Raw genomic sequence first — 21,401 nt, forward strand, 5'->3', positions numbered from 1 at the left:
CAGAAGCCGGTGAGGGGTCGGGCGATTGTACTGACGACCCTGAGGCCGTAGGAGCGCTAGGCGCTGCGCCGACCGCCGATCCCTCTGCCGCTGCTGCGGAGCCGGGCTCCGAGGAGCCCCAGCCCGACGCCTACTTGAAGGTCGGCGACGATATCTTCATCAAGCTACCCTGGGCGTTGAGCTCCAGGGCGCTGGTCGAGGGGGAAACTTTTGATGAGGAGGTGCTCGCCTCCGCCGGACTGTCGTTGGTAGACGCGCCCAGCAGCAGCAGTGGCGAGCCTGAGGAGGAGCAGCTGCTGCGGAAGCTGCTATCACTCTACCGCGGGCGCCAAGCCAAGCTGGCTTCCCGGGAAGCGCTTGTCGTGAAGGCAGGAGTTGATATGGAGAAGCGCGCGGAGGAGCTCCGGGGCCACAATCAAGAAGCTCTCCGGTCCCTGGTACAGGAGCGGGAGCGACTCGACGAGGAGCGCACGGCCTTCCTTCTCGAGAAGGCCGAAGCTGAGGAGGAACAAAGGCTGGCCGCCGAGAAGCAGTCCGCGCGAGAAGGCGAATTGGTGCAGCGGAAGGCCAACCTCGACAGCTACGAGGAGGAGCTCGCCGAGCGTGAGCAAGCACTTGGCAGGGCGCTCAAGGAAACAAAGGACGCTGCCGCAATCGCAGAGGCCGCCAAGAAAGAGCTGGAGGAGAAGGTGGCGCAGCTGGAGGCCAACATTGGGAAGAGCGGCGAGGAGCTTGCCGTGCTCAAGCGTGAGCGTGAGAAGGATGCTGCCGCCCACGGTAAGCTGCAAGGTCTTCTCGCTGAGAGGGGCAAGGAGCTCAGCGCCGCCAAGGATTCCAATGCAGACCTGGAGTTGAAGCTGGCCACGCTGACGCAGACGCTGGAGGCCGCCAAGGAGCGGGAGAAGATCTTGTCGGAGAAGGTCAAGGCTGACACTGCGCTGCTGGAGAGCATCGCAGTTACCCAGAACTCATTCAGAGATACTGTGGAGCACTGGACCGAGGGTCTGGTGAATATTGCCGCAGTCATCGATGAGGAGCTGGCGCAGCTGGGGATGGAGGACTTTGGGTATCCCTCCGACGAGAATCTCCAACCCAGCGCCAAGCTCAGCCTGTTCTTCAAGGGCGTGGCGACGGCACTCCAGCGGCTCCGGGAGAGGATCCCAAAGCAGCTGGCCGACGAGTCGCGTAAAATCTACGCCGGGGTTCTCCAGAAGGTGCTGATGAAGGTGGCCTTCCGCAATCCAGGCCTCAGCTTCACCAACGTCCTCAAGTCCTTGCCGCCAGACGCCGATCGGGACGCACTCAAGGCCCTTGTCGCACCCATTGTGGACAAGGTGAGCGAGATCAAGAGGGTTGAGGGCGACCGCGTAGACTAGGCCGCCCATTTCTTCTTTTCCCTTGTCGCTGCTAATCATGTTATGAAAACAGTCTGTTAGAGCTGCGACAAGTTATCTTGTAATATAACTTTATTTCTGTTATCAATTGCTATGTTATTTCCTCTACTAGATTCCTTCCTTTGTATGTTTTTACCCTATGCTTCTAGGGAACTTGCCGGCGCAGGCACCCGAGCCGCGAGCGCTGAGTGCGGAACATCAGGAACCTGCTGGCGGCGCTGCTTCCGACAAGAAACCTTGTCGCGACTAGATGCAGCACACTTAAGTTGTTGAGCGGACTCGAAACAAAGTAAGGGCGCAACTAGCCACGAGTTGGTTCCTCCGCGCACAGGTTTTCCATACAAAGCAGGGTCGTTCGAGGAAGATAACTCAAAAATTTAAAAACCGATTGCTCAAACTTTGGCAACTTAGCTTTTCTGCCGTTTGCTTCCCGACAAGGCAAAACTTTGCTTGAACGACGCCTGGTCCATACCGCAATCTTCTCCTCCCCCCGGTAAACTTGTGTGCGAGGGAACCTTCTTTTCCTTTGTTGAAAAGAAGAAAGAAGAGAAAATAATGATATGGAGCTCTTCGGCTCGTTATTGCTTACCGGATGTAGGTGCTGCACAAAGTGTCAGACAACACATGAAAGAAAGAAACTAATGCATGAAATGGACAAGTTGTGCGGAGCACATGGGGTTTTACTTATGCATGGGATCTGCGCCCGGCTTTGTACAAAGAATTACATGCAACAACGGCTAGACTTGTACAAAAGGTGGTTGCCGGAACGGGTTCCGGCAACCGCGCCCTACGGAAAAAACTTACGAAGATGTTCTATGTTCCAGGAGTTGCTCACCGGAATGCCATCTTCGGTCTCAAGGCGGACAGCGCCGGGCCTAGTGACTCGTTTCACCCGATAAGGGCCTTCCCACTTCGGCGTCAACTTGTTGGAATTCTTGGCGGACTGAACGCGCCGAAGAACAAGGTCGCCTTCCTCGAAGCTTCTGGCCTTAACTTTGTGGCTATGGTAGCAGCGCAAAGCTTGCTGGTATCGAGCAGCTCGTACAGCAGCCTGAAGACGATCTTCCTCAAGGAGCAGCGTGTCGTCTTGTCGCAGCTGTTCTTGCTCAAGCTCATCATAAGCGAGCACTCGAGGCAATCCGTATACGAGTTCCGTGGGGAGAACTGCCTCTGCTCCATAGACTAGAGTGAAAGGCGTCTGGCCAGTGGCTCGATTTGGCGTCGTTCTGATCGACCAAAGAACCACCGGCAGCTCCTCGATCCAGTTTCTTCCGCACTTGCGCAGCCTGTCGAAAGTTCTGGTCTTGAGCCCGCGCAGCACTTCAGCATTTTCCCTCTCTGCTTGACCGTTGCTTCTCAGATGAGAAACAGAAGCGAAGCAGACCTTGGCGCCAAGGTCTTGGACGTACTGCATGAAGGTGCGGCTCGTGAATTGCGTGCCGTTGTCGGTGATGATCCTGTTATGGATCCCGAAACGGCAAACAATTGACCTGAAGAACTTGACTGCTGACTGTGCTGTCACCTTCCGCACTGGCTGCACTTCCGGCCACTTTGTGAACTTGTCGATTGCGATGTACAAGTACTCAAAGCCCCCGACAGCTCGGGGGAAAGGGCCGAGGATATCGAGCCCCAAGACCGAAAATGGCCAGGATAAAGGGATCGTCTGGAGAGCTTGAGCTGGCTGGTGTATCTGTTTGGAGTGGAACTGGCACGCTTCACACTTGGTTACTTGTGCAGTTGCATCCTGGAGGGCTGTCGGCCAAAAGAAACCTTGCCGGAAAGCTTTGCCGTCAAGTGCTCTTGCGCCAATGTGGTGGCCACATATGCCTCCATGTATCTCTGAAAACAGCTTTTGTCCATCTTCCCGGCAAATACACTTCAATTTCACACCGTTGAGTCTTCTTCTGTACAGTATGCTATCGACAAACTGGTACATACTTGACTGCCGGGCTACTTTTTCCGCTTCTTCTTGCTCTTCGGGAAGTTCTCCTGTCTGAAGGAAATGGACAATCTGTTGTGCCCATGCTGGAGCTTGTGGCTCGACAACAAGGACTAAAGGCACATCTGCTGCTGCGGGAACATCCGCTTCTACGGCAAGGACTAGCGGCCCTGCCGGAGCTTGATGTTCCCCGGCAAGCTTGCCGGAGCAAAACTTGCCGGGAGCGTCTGCTTCAACGGAACAAACCATAAGGTTTGCCGGAGCAGACTGCTCCTCAGCATCCTTGGTGTTGATCTTGGGGACTTTCTTGGCGGCGGCTTCGGGGAGCTCTGCCGGAAAGTAGTCACCAGTAACCAACTTCCTCTTCTTGCTTTGTCCAGTTGATGGTGTTACGGATGGTTGAGTCAACTTGAGCACAAAGATCCCTGGTTCCACAGGTAACTTTAGTGCGGCGCACTTTGACAGGCCATCAGCAACGACATTCTGAGCTCTTGGGATATGCTCCATTTGTAGGCCGTCAAAGTGCTCTTCTAGCTTCCTCACTTCATCAACATATGCTTCCATCAATGGACTCTGGTAGTTCTTGTTCACTTGGCGGACGACAAGCTGTGAGTCACCCCTGACAATGAGCTTCTTGATCCCAAGGTCTGCTGCGATTCTGAGACCGGCAAGCAATCCTTCATATTCTGCAGTATTGTTGGTTGCTTGCTCCTTGGGAAAGTGCATCTGGACTACGTACTTGAGGTGCTCTCCGGTGGGCGCGACAAGCAGCATGCCCGCACCGGCGCCTTGCAGCGAGAAAGCACCATCAAAGTACATCAGCCACTCTTTGCTTGCCTCTTTGACGGGGATGCTCGTCTCTGGAATTTCTTCATCTGGTGTTGGCGTCCATTCTGCTATGAACTCTGCCAATGCTCTGCTTTGGATAGTTGAAGTGCTCTCAAACTTGAGGCCAAAGCTTGACAGTTCCAGCGCCCACTCGACAATCCTGCCTGTCGCTTCTGGATTTTGCAGTATCCTCTTTAGCGGAAAGAGAGTGACGACTGTGATCTCATGTGCTTGGAAGTAATGGCGCAGCTTTCTCGAGGCCATGAGGAAGCCGAAAAGCAACTTCTGCACACCAGAGTACCTTGATCTAGCTCCCTGTAGAAGGGAACTGACAAAGTAAACTGGACGCTGCACCATTCTCTTCTGCATCTTATCATGCTCCTGCGCAGATCCATCTCTGTCGGGACCAGAGCTTGTCGGTGAAGCCCCCTGCTTGTCGCTGGATGCATCTGTCGTGGTTGCTGGCTCATCATCTGCCTCCCTCTTCGCCACTAACGCAGCACTAACCACTTGATTGGTTGCCGCTATATACAGCAGTAACTTCTCTTGCGGCTTAGGTGCGACAAGTGTTGGAGTGGAGGACAGGTATCTCTTCAAGTCCTGCAGCGCAGCCTCCACCTCCGGAGTCCATTTTATTGGACCTGCCTTTTTCAAAATTTTGAAAAATGGCAGAGGGCGCTCAGCAGATCTAGAGATAAACCTGCTGAGAGCAGCCATGCAACCGGCAAGCCTTCGTACATCCTTGACGCGCTTTGGTGCTTCGATCTGCTCAATGGCCTTGATCTTGTCGGGATTGGCTTCAATTCCCCGCTGAGACACGAAGAACCCGAGAAGCTTGCCGGAAGGGACTCCAAACACGCACTTCTTGGGGTTAAGCTTGAGGTTGATCTTGCGCAGATTTGCAAATGTCTCGTCTAAATCTTGAATCAGGGTCGCCCTGTTCTTGCTCTTGACCACTATGTCATCCATGTAGGCTTCCACATTTCTGTGCATCTGTGGCTCAAAAGCGTGGTGGACTACCCTTGCAAATGTTGAACCAGCATTCTTGAAACCGAAAGGCATCCGTACGAAGCAGTACGTGCCACACGGGGTGATAAATGCAGTTTTCTCTTCATCCTCTTCCGCCATGAAGATCTGATGGTATCCTGAGTATGCATCAAGAAATGAAAGCAAATCACATCCGGCTGTGGAGTCAACAATCTGGTCAATGCGCGGCAAGGGAAATGGGTCTTTGGGACAAGCTTTATTAACATCAGTGAAGTCAATACAAAGCCTCCATTTCCCGTTAGCCTTGCGCACGACAACAGGATTGGCCAACCACGTGGGATGGAGCACTCCTCTAACAAGGCCTACTGCTTCCAACTTTTTGATTTCTTCTGCGATGAATTCTTGGCGCTCCACTGCCTGTTTCCTGACTTTCTGCTTGACGGGCCGCGCATGAGGACAGACGACAAGGTGGTGCTCAATTACTTTCCTGGGAACACCGGGGATATCAGACGGTTACCACGCAAACACGTCGACATTCGCCCGCAGGAAAGCAACGAGCGCGCTTTCCTATTTGGGGTCAAGAGTGGCGCTGATGGTGAAGGTACCACCAGTGCCGTCCTCCTTGGCGGACACCTTCTTGGTCTCAGGTGGAGCTGCCATTGCCTTCTTACACTTGCTGGTGGAGCTCGATCGTGCGTCCTTGACGGTAGCGCAGCACTCCGAAGAGGTGCGCTTGCCGGAGTGGGCATCAGAGCTCTTGCCGGACTTGGTCTTCTTCTTCCCCCCGGGAGCTTCAGCGGCAAGTGTCTTGCGTTCTGCTGCGGCTGCTGCTTCCCGGTAGATCTTGTCGGCACAGATAAGAGCATCCTTCTTGTCGCCAGGGACAGAGATGACACTTATTGGGCCTGGCATTTTCAATACGTTGTACGCATAGTGAGAGGCTGCCATGAACTTGGCGAGTGCCGGACGGCCAAGGATTCCATTGTAAAGTAATGGAAAGTCAGCAACATCAAACGTGACCCTCTCAGTCCTGAAGTTCAGCTCGCTGCCAAATGTTACCGGCAACGTGATCTTTCCCTTCGGCTTGCTCCTTCCCGGGTTGATTCCTTGAAATGTACCGGTCTCTTCGAGCTCGCTGTCAGGGATCTGGAGTTTCTGGAGCACCGCGGAGGAGATCAGGTTTAAGCCGGCCCCGCCGTCAACTAGCATCTTAGTGACCTTGAGGTTGCGGATTGTTGGTGAAACCAACATTGGCAAGCACCCGACCGCAGTTATGCGATCAGGGTGGTCCTCAATATCAAAGATGATAGGCGTGCTGGACCATTTCAGAGGCTTGCGTGACTCGACGGGTGGTTCTGCTGCATTAACTTCCCGCACCCACTGCTTGAGCTGACGGTGCGAGGTATGCAGAGAAGCACCACCGTCAATGCACAGGACCTCTGTGGCTTTCTGGAACTCCTGCTCATCAGTCTCCTCATCATCCACGTCTTCATCATCATCGTCATCTTCATCCTTGTCGCGGCCGCGAGGAGGTCTGTCTCCTTGCCGCTGCTTGGCCTTGCCGCGGCGTCCTCCTCGGCCGGGACGTTTCTTGCCGGATCCTCCAGCACCTTCCTGGGCCTTCTCCTTGTCGCGCCGCTCGTATTCAGCTCTCTGTTGCTCAACAAGCTGCTCGACTTTTTTGCAGCTCTGGAGATCATGGCCCTTGGTGCGGTGGATCTTGCAATACTGCTTGTTGGTGCCGTCCTGCTTGTCAGCGACCGCCACCTCCGCGGCAACCTCCTTGCCGGAGTCACCAGCTTTGGCTTCCTTGGCGCCACCACCATTGCCGGACTGCTCAACAACTAGCACTTCTTTGCCTTTCCTCTTCCTGTTGTTCCGCCACCGGTTTTTCCTTGCCGGGGCAGCATCTTCACTGTCAGATCCTCCCGCTCCTACATTCTCTCCGGCGAGTCTCCTCCCTTCCTCAGCATGTGCACACTTGTCGGCCAGTGCATATAATTCACTGACGTCCCTGATCTTGCACATCGCCATTTCCTCCCGCATCCTGCGGTTTCGCACGTTCTGATGGAACATGCTGATCACCGCGGCAGGGTGGACGTCTGGGATGTTGTGCTCCACACTGCTGAATCTCTGAATGTACTTGCGCAGGGGCTCTCCTTCCTTCTGGGCGAGCAGTTGAAGATCACTCTCCTGGCCATGAGGCTTGTGTCTGCCTGTGAAGGCACCGACAAACTGATGGCACAGATCAGCCCAAGAGGATATGGAGTTGTCTGGCAAGTGCATGAGCCAGGATCCGACGTTGGGCTTGAGCACCAGCGGGAAGTAGTTGGCAAGGATCTTGTCATCCCGTCCCCCGGCAGCCTGCACCGCAATGGTGTAGATGCTGAGGAATTCTGACGGATGCGTCTTGCCGTCGTACTTCTCCGGTACGTCTGGCTTGAAGTTCTTCGTGCTGGGCCACTGGACTTGCCGCAGCTCATGGGTGAACGTAGGGCAACCTACCGCGTACGGCAGATCGCCTGGTTCCCCTGGCGCATGCATGTCAACAGAGGGCCCAGCGCGCTTGTCGGATTGACGTCGCGCTTCTCTTCGGCGCTCGATGCGAGTTCGAGCGTCTTCTTGTTGTCGATCATGAAGAACTTGGCGCTGATCGCGACGAGCTCTTGGATCCGACGATGCGGTGGAGTCGCTGTCGAGGTGGATGCGGCGAGTCGGCGATCTTGGCCTTTGGGGTGGTGATTGCATGGTAGTTGCACCTCCACCCGTTTCGTCACCACCGGCTCGCGCCCGGCAACCCTGCCGTAGCGGCGACGCGCTCGGCCGCCGTGGAGTGTCGCCGTTGGCGTAGCCGATGAGACTCTGAATGGTGGCCCTCCATTCGTCGATCTTGTCCGACGTCGGAGGGTAATCTAAGAGCAGTTGAGCTCGCGCCAAAGCTTCTGCTGGAGTGGTGGGTGGTAGTGGCAGACGGCGCGAGGAGCGGGACGTGCTCGGACTTCTAACTATGTAAGAAGGAGCAGTATCCCGTCCAGGCGACCGTGCCCCGCTCGTGCCAGCACGCTGGCGTGCATGCTGGTCTTGAGCGCCCCGGGACCCACCAGCTTGGTCTTGGCCTATCATGCGTATGGCACTGCGAGTGTCATGACGCTGTTGGTCTTGAGCCTCCTGAGAGTGGCGCGGGACATGTACAGCCGCCGAGGTTTGTGCAGCCTTGTCCTTGGATCTGGCAGCATCATAAGCTTCCTCGTCGACGTCCATTCTTCTACCGGCGTCCATTCCACCACCCGTTTGCTCCAATGGTGGCGGAAGTGACGTGGACGGAGCGGCTGCCGCCGAAGTCTTCTTCTTCTGTGGCATGTTGATGAAGGGAATGAAGATCTAGCTCGTGTGAACGCCGGATCAGGTTCACACAATCTCGACGCCCCCTACCTGGCGCGCCAAAGATGTCGGGGAAACTGATCCTCGAACACCTATGGGGCTGGCGGACCGAGCCCCTTTCGGTTCGGCGGGGGGCGGAGATCACACGAAGAGAAGATCGAGGCGAAGCACACGAGCAGTTTACCCAGCTTCGGAGCTCTCCGGAGAGATAACACTCCTACTGTTGCTTGTTTGATTATCTGGTGTTCTTGCTCCAGAGAGAGAGCGTAGTGTTTTTCTGGGTTTCGAACCAGTCGAACCTGGCGAACCGAACCCCCTCTACGTTGCGCATGGGCCTCCTTCTATACGCTAAAGGGGTCACCGACAGGTGGCAACGCAGAGAAGGGTACAAATGTAAAAAGTGAGGTGGTTGGTACAGTTACTTGTACAGTGTACTCTACCTAACCCTGACGGTAGGGGACAAGGGCATTAAATGCCCGTCTGAGTCGCCCAAATAGTGCAGAAAAGGACCGTTAGGGGCGCCACCGTTCGCCACGATGGCGATCTTGTCAGCTTCGCATGCCACTGCGCACAGCTGGCTGCACAGCCTCCTGCCACGCGCGCCTGGAGAGGCCCCCAGAGCGACACGTTGGTGGATGCGCTGGAGCGTGGGCACAGAGTGGCCGCCTGCCGCAGCAAGTGCCTTGCCGCTGCTGTTATCTTGTCGGGTCCGGAAGCTTGTCGCTCACCGGGCCTCGAGGTACCTTGGTTGGTCTTCCCGGCAAGCTCCTCTTGCCAGGGCCTTGTTGCCTTGCCGGAGCGCGTGGCGCGTCGCGGCAAGTTCCTTGGAGTGCCTTGGTTGGCCTTCCCGGCAAGCTCCTCTTGTCGGGGCCTTGTCTCCTGAGCTTACATACTTTGTTCTTGAATGGCTCCAAGGGAACCACGGAGGATCTTGGCGTTCTCCCGGCAAGCCTTGCCGCGGGGTGCTGCAACTGCCCGTGCACAAGTTCGGGGTACTAGGGTACCCCTATTCTAGTACACCGACAGTGCAGCTAATATGCGAGTGTGTTTTATGAATGGATCAATGATTGAGCATGATGGGCTAGGGATAACTTATTTTAGCGTTGATATTTTGAAAGACATGGTTGCTTGTTGATATGCTTGAGTATTTAAGTTATCATGTCAAAACTAGACTATTGCTTTGAACAATATAAAAGTCCAAATGTCCATGCTATAAAGAAAAAAATATGATATGACAAGATAGGCAGCATTCCACATCAAAAATTTTGTTTTTATCACTTTCCTACTCGAGGACGAGTAGGAGTTAAGCTTGGGGATGCTGATACGTCTTCAACGTATCTATAATTTTTGATTGTTCCATGCTGTTATATTATCACTCTTGGATGTTTTATAATCATTTTATAGTCATTTTATATCATTTTTTGGTACTAACCTATTGACATAGTGCCAAGTGCCAGTTGCTGTTTTCTGCATGTTTTTTACATCACATGAAATCAATACCAAACGGAGTCCAAATGCAATGAAACTTTACGGTGATTTTTTTGGACCAGAAGATACCTAATGGGCCCTGGCTGCGCCTGGGGGTGCTCCGTGGAGAGCACAACCCACCAGGGCGCGCCTAGAGGCCCAGGCATGCCCTGGTGGGTTGTGACCACCTCGGGTGCCCCCCCGAACTTCCTCTTTGCTCTATAAATACCCCCAATATTCCAGAAACCCTAAAGCAATCGACGAAAATCAATTCCAGCCGCCGCAGAGTCTAGAACCACCAGATCCAATCTAGACACCATCTCGGATGGGGTTCACCACCTCCATTGGTGCCGCTCTGATGATGCGTGAGTAGTTCTTTGTAGACCTTCGGGTCCGTAGTTAGTAGCTAGATGTCTTCCTCTCTCTCGCTGAATTCTCAATACAATGGTCTCCTGGAGATCCATATGATGTAACTCTTTAGCGGTGTGTTTGTTGGGATTGATGAACTTTGAGTTTATGATCAGATCTATCTTTTTATATCCATGAAAGTATTTGAGTTTCTTTGATCTCTTTTATGCATGATTGCTTATAGCCTCGTATTTCTTCTCCGATATTTGGATTTTGTTTGGCCAACTTGATCTATTTATCTTGCAATGGGAAGAGGTGCTTTGTAGTGGGTTCAATCTTATGGTGCTTGATCCCAGTGACAGAAAGGGAACCGACACGTATGTATCGTTGCTACTAAGGATAAAACAATGGGGTCTATATCTACATAGATAGATCTTATCTACATCATGTCATCGTTCTTATTGCATTACTCCGTTTCTCCATGAACTTAATACACTAGATGCATGTTGGATAGCGGTTGATGTGTGGAGTAATAGTACTAGATGCTGGCAGGAGTCGGTCTACTAATCTTGGACGTGATGCCTATGTAATGATCATTGTCTGGATATCGTCATGAGTATTTGAAGTTCTATCAATTGCCCAACAGTAATTTGTTCACCCACCATTTGCTATTTTTCTCGAGAGAAGCCACTAGTGAAACCTACGGCCCCCGGGTCTCTTTCTCATATTATTTGCCTTTGCGATCTATTTTCCTTTGCTTTTATTTTCAGATCTATTAAACAAAAAATACAAAAATACCTTGCTGCAATTTATTCTTATTTATTTTATGTGGCATTCGATCTATCAATCTACTACAATTTTATTCACGTCCATTTGCCCATCTTGGGGCGCCGCTACCCGAAAGGGATTGGCAACCCCTTTTAGACGCCGGGTTCCGAGAAGTTGTTATTTGTGTGAAGGTGCTGTTCACATTGTGTTGCTTGGTTCTCCTACTGGTTTGATAACCTTGATTTCACATCTGAGGGAAATACCTACCACCGCTGTGCTACATCATCCCTTCCTCTTTGGGGAAATACCGATGTAGCTTCAAGCCGCATCACACGCGTTGATGCTATACAAACGGTTTTAACCCCTTTCCGCGACGACATTTGGAACCGTCACCAAGTGAGTGTGGGCGATAGGGGGTCCTTCACACACGACCCAGAAACTGTCGGGGATATGCTCTCCTGGCATACACGCTTGGCAAAATGAGGTTGTGTGCGATCGGCGAGCGATCGAATACGGTTATACGTACAGTAGTGCTAAAAAAATACAATTATATAGGCGAGATCGTTTTTACATCCCACATAGTCAGCCCCCCTAAATGTTTTCGTTCGTATATACATCCCACACAGTCGCTCCGAGGAAATGTTTCCGTTCCCAGGTACATCACACACATTTCCCCCGTTAAATCGTTTGTGATAGTGTTGCCATTGCACATGATATTAACAATTTTATCATTTGTGTTATTGAATGCATCACACACGGTGCGTAGAAGAAACTATGTGGCAAAGGCTTTCCATCACACACAGTTTTTATGTGATAAACATTTGCGCAAGGTGGCCTAACGCAAATAGTTTTCAAGAGAATGTTGTGTGTGATTGTTCATTGATCCAACACAGTTTATTCCTAGAAACTGTGTGCGTTGCATGAGGTCATCGCCCACGGTGTTTTCTGAATAACCGTTTGCAATAGAAAAACCCAATTTGCAGGTTAATTGCCCTATTATTAATAATATACACTTATTAATCTAATTGACATTCATATTAAGCACATAATATATTTCATTCCCATATTAAGGAAGCATGATTTCATAATTGACATACATCATAGTACAACATCATATAGCTTCAGCACTCAGCTACCCCATTACACAACTGCACTAGCACCAAGTTTCACATGCAACATGTAGAACCTTTTGAAATTGGCATCATAGACAGTACATAGAAAGATGCATCTCATCTGGAAAACTACTAAAGTAGAAGGCGAATATTGAGCCTTGATTCATGTTGAAGGTCTTTGCTACTTTAGGCTAGTGCCCGTGGATGATTGACCATCCATCCTTTGTCCTCTTCAGGAAACACTTCAATATTGAACCATGGGTGTTGTATAAAAACCTTCCTCGTCTCCTGACCATAGTTAGTACCATCTTGTAGTTAACTGAGATATGCATAAATATCTTCTCTATATTGGAAATCATCAACGAACTGCTTTGAAAAGGCCTGAAAACAAGGATGTGCATAAATATCTTCTCTATATTGGAAATGGGGCAAAGGAATAAAAAAGGCAAGGTATAATAGGTAGTACCATCTTGTAGTTAACTGATGTCTTCTTCATTGTGCAGACACAGTTCTTGTTGTTTTTTGTCCCTAATTTCTTTATCCTAACAATCTTTCTGAGTTTCTTGACTTGATTCACTACTGCAGGATGTTGCTAACGCGACACTGCGATCAGAGACCCTTCGACGAAACTGTATGAGATGCAATAATCACAAATGGTGGTGTAAAAACCGTCAAAAAGGTGCAAAACATTTGCGATGGAGGATGCATCAAACACGGTTCAGATTTTAGTTGCGTGTGCAATGCAGGGCACACAATTCCGTTCAATTATCTGTTTGCGATGAGGAGGAACAAAAGAAACGGGTAGCCAGATGAAGGTGTGTGCGATATACAACATACGGTTCACTCGGATGAAGTTTTTGTGATTAGGCAACACAAAAGAAACGGTCAGCCAGATCAAGGTGTGTGCGATATACAACATGCGGTTCACTCGGATGAACTATTTGCGTTGAGACAAGAGAATAGAAATGGTTCAATATATCAAGATGTGTGTGATACGCGGCAAACATGTCTGTAATCATAAATGTGTGCGAAGACTGATAGTAACACAAATGATTGCTTCTAATAAGACGTATGTGATATGCTCTGTCTACACAACATCTATTGGCCACTGGGGGACGGGCGGTCATCCAGATACGCCATAAGGATGCGAAGAGGCATCCTATATCAACAAGGACTAGCTGTTCCACCAGTAGCTCATGTAAGAGAACTCTCAAGTTAAGTGTGCTCAGGCTGGAGCAGCCATCAGATGGGTGACTGGATGAGAAGTTGTGTTGATGTTAAATTAATTGAGAGGGTGGGTCATATCTGTCAAATTAAATGACTGATATGACCCATCCCATGAGTTAATTTAACCTCGACGTCCTTGTTATTTATTATTTTTTAACACATGTTAAAGAAGGTCTACCGCATTACTTTTTGGCAATCTGCGATACGTGGCATACAGTTGATCCACCCTACCTGTTTGTGATGGAATAAGCCATGCGTGTTGTGGGAAAACGCTTGCTAGTATTCAAACGTTTGTGATTGATGTATTCATCACCGACGGGTTTCCTAGTGTGGTCCGTGTTCATCTCATCATCATCTACTTCTTGTGCTAGCTCGATGTTCCTTCTATGCTAAGTTTCCATTAATTGATGGCGTTTTATGAGCACGCCACTATTTCCCGCAATTTCCTCACCTGTTTCCCGCCACCCAGCGATATTGCGCATAAACCTAGGCGGTGCGTGACGCACGGAGGCGACAAGCGTAGCCTGTAGCACATCAAACTTTTCCAAGCATGCCAACCCACCAAAGCGCCGCCTCTGCCATGCATCAACCTCATCGACAAGGAAAACGAGCAGGCGGCACGGCCCGCCAAGGCCGAGGCGCTCCCTGGCAACGCAATGGACGACCCCATGATGCTTGTCATCGACAGGGTTGAGGAGACCTTTAGCGCATGGCGCTTGAGTGCCACGGGTCAAGATAGGCATGTCAGCGCCGACAGGCTGTAGCTCGCCGCATAACATGATCGATGGCACGCCGTAGAGTGATGTCTACTACACAACCTTATTCTTGTAGACGTTGTTGGGCCTCCAAGTGCAGAGGTTTGTAGGACAGTAGCAAATTTCCCTCAAGTGGATGACCTAAGGTTCATCAATCCGTAGGAGGCGTAGGATGAAGATGGTCTCTCTCAAGCAACCCTACAACCAAATAACAAAGAGTCTCTTGTGTCCCCAACACACCCAATACAATGGTAAATTGTATAGGTGCACTAGTTCGGCGAAGAGATGGTGATATAAGTGGTATATGGATAGTAGATATGGGAATTTGTAATCTGAAATTATAAAAACATCAAGGTAACTAATGATAAAAGTGAGCGTAAATGGTATTGCAATGCGTTGAAACAAGGCCTAGGGTTCATACTTTCACTAGTGTAAGTCCTCTCAACAATAATAACATAATTAGATCACATAACTATCCCTCAACATGCAACAAAGAGTCACTCCAAAGTCACTAATAGCAGAGAGCGAACGAAGAGATTATGGTAGGGTACGAAACCACCTCAAAGTTATTCTTTCCAATCAATCCGTTGGGCTATTCCTATAATTGTCACAAACAGCCCTAGAGTTCGTACTAGAATAACACCTTAAGACACAAATCAACCAAAACCCTAATGTCACCTAGATACTCGAATGCCACCTCAAGTATCCGTGGGTATGATTATACGATATGCGTCACACAATCTCAGATTCATCTATTCGACCAACACATAGAACCTCAAAGAGTGCCCCAAAGTTTCTACCGGAGAATCACGACGAAAACGTATGCCAACCCCTATGCATAGGTTCATGGGCGGAACCCGCAAGTTGATCACCAAAACATACATCAAGTGGATCAATAGAATACCCCATTGTCACCACGGGTATCCCACGCAAGACATACATCAAGTGTTCTCAAATCTTTAAAGACTCAATCTGATAAGATAACTCCAAAGGGGAAACTCAATTCATTACAAGAGAGTAGAGGGGGAGGAGAAACATAAGATCCAACTATAATAGCAAAGCTCGCGATACATCAAGATCGTGCCAAATCAAGAACACGAGAGAGAGAGAGAGAGAGAGAGAGAGATCAAACACATAGCTACTGGTTCATACCCTCAGCCCCGAGGGAGAACTACTCCCTCCTCATCATGGAGAGCACCGGGATGATGAAGATGGCCACTGGAGAAGGATTGCCCCCTCCAGCAGGGTGCCGAAACGGGTCTAGATTGGTTTTCGGTGGCTAAGGAGGCTTCTGGCGACGGAACTCCCGATCTATTGTGCTCACGGATGTTTTTAGGGTATATGGAGATATATAGGCGGAAGAAGTACGTCAGGGGGCCATGAGGGGCTCATGAGGGTGGAGGGCGCGCCCAGGGGGGTGGGCGCGCCCCCCTGCCTCATGACCTCCTCGCAGATCCCCCGACGTGCACTCCAAGTCTTCTGGGCTTCTTTCCTTCCAAAAATGAGTTCCGTGAAGTTTCAGGTCAATTGGACTCCGTTTGATTTTCCTTTTCTTCGAAACCCTAAAACAGGGTAAAAATAGAAACTGGCACTGGGCTCTGGGTTAATAGGTTAGTCCCAAAAATGATATAAAAGTGTATAATAAAGCCCATAAACATCCAAAACAGTGGATAATTTAGCATGGAGCAATCAAAAATTATAGATACGTTGGAGACGTAACATAGAGGAAGCTAAGCGCGTCCGCGCCAATAGGCTACGCCTCGCCGCACGACGAGACTGTTGGAGCACCGCAGAGCGAGAGGCGCACCGTGCCGCACAACAAGAGAGGATCCATCGGTGCTTGTCTGCTGTCAACACGATGTCGCAGCTAGGTACACGTCCCGTCACTACCCCCATTCCTCGCCAGGAGTGGGCAGAGGCCCTCGGCGCCGTACTTGCAACAGAGGCCGGTCGCGCCATATTTGCACCGGACGCCCACCGTGTTGTTCACATGGGTGGCGCCGTTTTCCTTGTCCGCAGCCCGCTGGATGCTAACACGCTGGTCTGTAGGCTCGACCGCCTCCTTGGCCCAGGTGTCCACCTGGGCGCAGTAGAGGAACATGGCCGTCACATCCTCGAGCTGGTGATCTCCAATGAAATAGCCAACTTGGAGCTCGAGATCGCGCTCCAGATGTACCGAGAGCGTGTCGACCGTTCGGACGAACGCCTGCGCGAGTTCAGGCAGATCCAAGAGCTACCGTAGGCAAGGGCTACTAGTCATGGTCTCATGGACGCGTTTTATTTTGTAGAGTCATTTCGACGTGGATAGCTATGTATTCATAGCAATCATAGTATTGCTCTGTTTATTCCTTTGTTTCAATGTGTGTACTCTGTTTTTCGTTCTTATATGTTCTATTTCAATGTGTGTATATATGCTTTCCATTTTGTATATGTGGATGATAATAGCTAGATTCAAATTATACAAAAATAGATATAAAATGAAATTCATTATGTATATATGTATTAATTGTTCATTAGTTCATCACAGAATATATACATATATATATAATATCATCACATATACGTGATGATACTTAACTACTAGGTACAATGCATAAAATTGAAAACGAACAATACTAAAACTAATAATCCCTCCTGGGGCCAGTATTCCGGCAGCCCCTCGCCAGCAGCTCCCTGATGCGCAGCGTCTTCCCAGTGCGGAGGCAGTACTCCGCCTCCTCCGTCTCACAGCGCTTGACGTACCGTTCTGCCTCTTGCTGGCAGACGCGCACGAACGATCTTGCCATTTTGTTGGGCGCCCACCGGAGCTCCTCGTCGGTGGCACGTTGGAGCTTATCAGCCCACCTGCATGCAGTGACGAGGCGCCCAATGCCTATGACCTTCCTCGCGAAGTAGCCGTCTTCGTACACCTCCTCGGCACGACGATGCGCCCGCCCCCAAAGCTCCGCCGCCTCCTTTTTCCAGGCGGTATCACAGACTTCACAGGGCGCCTGGTACCTGGCTTCCTACTCCAACATCTCCTTCTTGAACAACACTTGTCTGGCTTTCTCAGCCGGCGGCAGTGACTTCTAGAGACAAAGATTGTACTGCCCCCAAAACCAATCCAAAGTTGGGGGGTCCGGTGCAACCTCGTCCGGCGGCGTGTAGGGGTCCTCGTTGCAGCTATTCGAGTGAGCGTCCTTGGGCGGGGGGGAGGCGGCGGCTCCTCGTCGGCGCGTGGGCAGACCAGTAACGCCATGGCAGAGATTTGAGAGAGAGAGGGCGAGCGAGGGGAGGATGTAGATGAGAATGCAAGCGGGACAATGTGAGCAAGGTAGTATTTATTGGTGGCCAGAATCTAGATCGACGGGGACATTACACACGCCGGTCGCCGGAATTTACGAGTACTGTAGTTTGAATTACACATGATTCCCGCAGCAAAATCCGTGTGTGAACATAATAGCTTATGGTTTCCAATGTAGAACCGTCTCTGATTAATGATCCCCGCCAATCACCTACCAAACCTCGAGCCGCGAGATAGATTGCCAATCGTGTGGGGGGTGGTTGTATTGCCAGATCTTTACATTTTCTTTTTTGAACACCAGATATTTACATCGTCTAATGATTTTTTAACTCGCACACAAGAACACAAAAATATGATTTTTCGAACTGTTATGGTTAGGCGTTGCATGTAGATGTAGTTCAAATTTGAATTACGGTTATTAAATGGCTAGAAAATCACTTAAATGTCTTTAAAAGGTCAAATGACCCCTGAAATTTTCCAAATTTTCACATGATAGTTGTATTAGTGCACGTTAAATGTAGAAAAAAATTGAAGGCCATGAATCTATCTCCCGTTCGTCATCAAACATGCATTGTTCCCACTCGGAACCACAAACTTTCTAGTGAGTTGCTCCGGTTTGTGAGGGGTGTGTGTCCAAACTTTTGTCAAACAGGCCAATTTTTTTACCACATCATCTTGGTAGCATGACATTACATCAAGCAAGGTTTCAGGTTTTTCTAATCATTTTTCAATTTTTTTCGAATTAAAATGCCATGGCACTCCATCCATGTGCCCATGCTGTGAGACCAATATGTTTGAAAATTCCTTCTAATTTACTGCACATGGAATTAACTCGCACACAAGTACACAAATATGTTTTTTCAAACCGTTTTGGTTAGGCATTGCATGTAGATGTAGTTCAAATTTGAATAACGGTCATTAAATGGCTAGAAAATCACTTAAATGTCTTTAAAAAGTCAAATGACTCCTACAATTTTCCAGAATTTCACATTACAGTTGTAGTAGTGCACGTTGAACGTAGAAAAAAATTGAAGGCCATAAGAGGAAGCTATCTCCCGTTCGTTATCAAAAATGCATTGTTCCCTCTCGGAACCACGAGCCTTCTAGTGAGTTGCTCCGGTTTGTGAGGGGTGTGTGTACAAACTTTCGTCAAACAGGCCAATTTTTTACCACATCATCTTGGTGGCATGATATTACATCAACCAAGGTTTCATGTGTTTCTAATTTTTTTAATTTTTTGGAATTAAACTACCATGTCACTCCATGCATCATATGCATGTGTCCATGTCGCGAGACAAATATGTTTAAAAATTCCTTCTAATTTACTGCACATGGAATTAACTCGCACACAAGTACACAAATATGATTTTTCAAACCATTTTGGTTAGGCGTTGCATGTAGATGTAGCAAATTTGAATTACGGTCATTAAATGGATAGAAAATTACTTAAATGTCTTTAAAAGGTCAAATGACCCCTAGAATTTTCCAAAATTTCACATTACAATTGTACTAGTGCATGTTAGACGTAGAAAAAAAATTGAAGGCCATAAGAGGAAGCTATCTCCCGTTCGTCATCAAATATGCATTGTTCCCTCTCGGAACCACGAGCCTTCTAGTGAGTTGCTCCGGTTTGTGAGGGGTGCGTGTCCAAACTTTTGTCAAACAGGCCAATTTTTGTACCACATCATCTTGGTGGCATGACATTACATCAAGCAAGGTTTCATGTGTTTTTGATCTTTTTTTATTTTTTGGAATTAAAATGCCATGTCACTCCATGCATACATATGCATGTGTCCATGTCATGAGACAAATATGTTTAAAAATTCCTTCTAGTTTACTGCGCATGGAATTAACTCGCACACAAGTACACAAATATGATTTTTTAAACTGTTTTGGTTAGGCGTTGCATGTAGATGTAGTTCAAATTTGAATTACGGTCATTACATGGCTATAAAATCACTTAAATGTATTTAAAAAGTCAAATGACCCCTAGAATTTTCCAAAATTCACATTACAGTTGTAGTAGTGCATGTTAGACGTAGAAAAAAATTGAAGGCCGTAAGAGGAAGCTATCCCGTTCGTCATCAAACATGCATTGTTCACTCTCGAAACCACGAGCCTTCAAGTGAGTTGCTACGGTTTGTGAGGGGTGTGTGTCCAATCTTTCATCAAACATGCCAATTTTTTTACCACATCATCTTGGTGGCATGACATTACATCAACCAAGGTTCCATGTGTTTCTGATATTTTTTTTGGAGTTAAAATGCCATGTCACTCCATGCATGTGTCCATGTCGTGAGACAAATATGTTTGAAAATTCCTTCTAATATACTGCACATGGAATTAACTCGCTCACAAGTACACAAATATGATTTCTCAAACCGTTTTGATTAGGCGTTGCATGTAGATGTAGTTCAAATTTGAATTACAGTCATTAAATGGCTGGAAAATCACTTAAATGTCTTTAAAAGGTCTACTACCCCCTAGAATTTTTCCAAAATTTCACATTACAGTTGTAGTAGGGCATGTTACACGTAGAAAAAAATTGAAGGCCGTAAGAGGAAGCTATCTCCCGTTCGTCATCAAACATGCACTGTTCCCTCTCGAAACCACGATCCTTCTAGTGAGTTGCTCCGGTTTGTGAGGGGTGTGTTTCCAAACTTTCGTCAAACATGCCAATTTTTTCTACCACATCATCTTGGTGGCATGACATTACATCAACCAAGGTTTCATGTGTTTCTGATTTTTTTTATTTTTTGGAATTAAAATACCATGTCACTCCATGCATACATATGCATGTGTCCATGTCGTGAGACAAATATGTTTGAAAATTCCTTCTAATTTACTGCACATGGAATTAACTCACACACAAGTACACAGATATGATTTTTCAAACCGTTATGGTTAGCCATTGCATGTAGATGTAGTTCAAATTTGAATTACGATCATTAAATGGCTAGAAATTCACTTAAATGTCTTTAAAAGGTCAAATGACCCCTAGAATTTTCCAAAATTTCACATTACAGTTGTAGTAGTGCATGTTAAACATAGAAAAAAATTGAAGGCCGTAAGAGGAAGCTATCTCCCGTTCATCATCAAACATGCATTGTTCACTCTCGGAACCACGAGCCTTCTAGTGAGTTGATTGGGTTTCTAAGGGGTGTGTGTCCAAACTTTCGTCAAACATGCCAATTTTTTTACCACATCATCTTGGTGGCATGACATTACACCAACCAAGGTTCCATGTGTTTCTGATATTTTTTAATTTTTTGGAGTTAAAATGCCATGTCACTCCATGCTTAATTGTGTCATAGCTATTAAACTAATATGTTTGAAAATTCCTTCCAATTACTGCACATGGAATTAAATCGCACACAAGTACACAAAATATGAGTTTTCAAACTGTTATGGTTAGCTGTTGCATGTACGTGTAGTTCAAATTTAATTACGGTCATTAAATGGCTAGAAAATCACTTAAATATCTTAAAAGGTCAAATGACCCCTAAAATTTTCCAAAATTTGACATGATAGTTGTATTAGTACTACAAAATTTCTCGAACATTTAAAACACTATCCGTTGCCACTTTACTCCAAATTCGTCTTTCACAGCTAATAAAAAATATCTTGTAATGCGCGGATAATTATGCTACAGTAAACCACTGTTAATGGTTCCATGTCTTTGATTTTACTGTTGTTAAGTTCGCGTTGATTCAAAGTCAGTTCCAAATTCGAATTTAAAATCAGTAAAAGGGTAAGGAAAAAGTAAATAAAAGAATAAGAGAAAAAACAAACAAACAAACAAAAGGACCTCCTCGGCCCATTGGGTCAATAGGCCCAGCTAGCCGCCCATGCAGCCTAGCCGGCCCACCTCCGCTGCCTCTAGGCTATTAGGCCACACCCCAAACCCTAACC

This window comes from Triticum dicoccoides, chromosome 1A (assembly GCF_002162155.2).
Source record: "Triticum dicoccoides isolate Atlit2015 ecotype Zavitan chromosome 1A, WEW_v2.0, whole genome shotgun sequence".
NCBI classification, from domain to species: Eukaryota; Viridiplantae; Streptophyta; class Magnoliopsida; order Poales; family Poaceae; genus Triticum; species Triticum dicoccoides.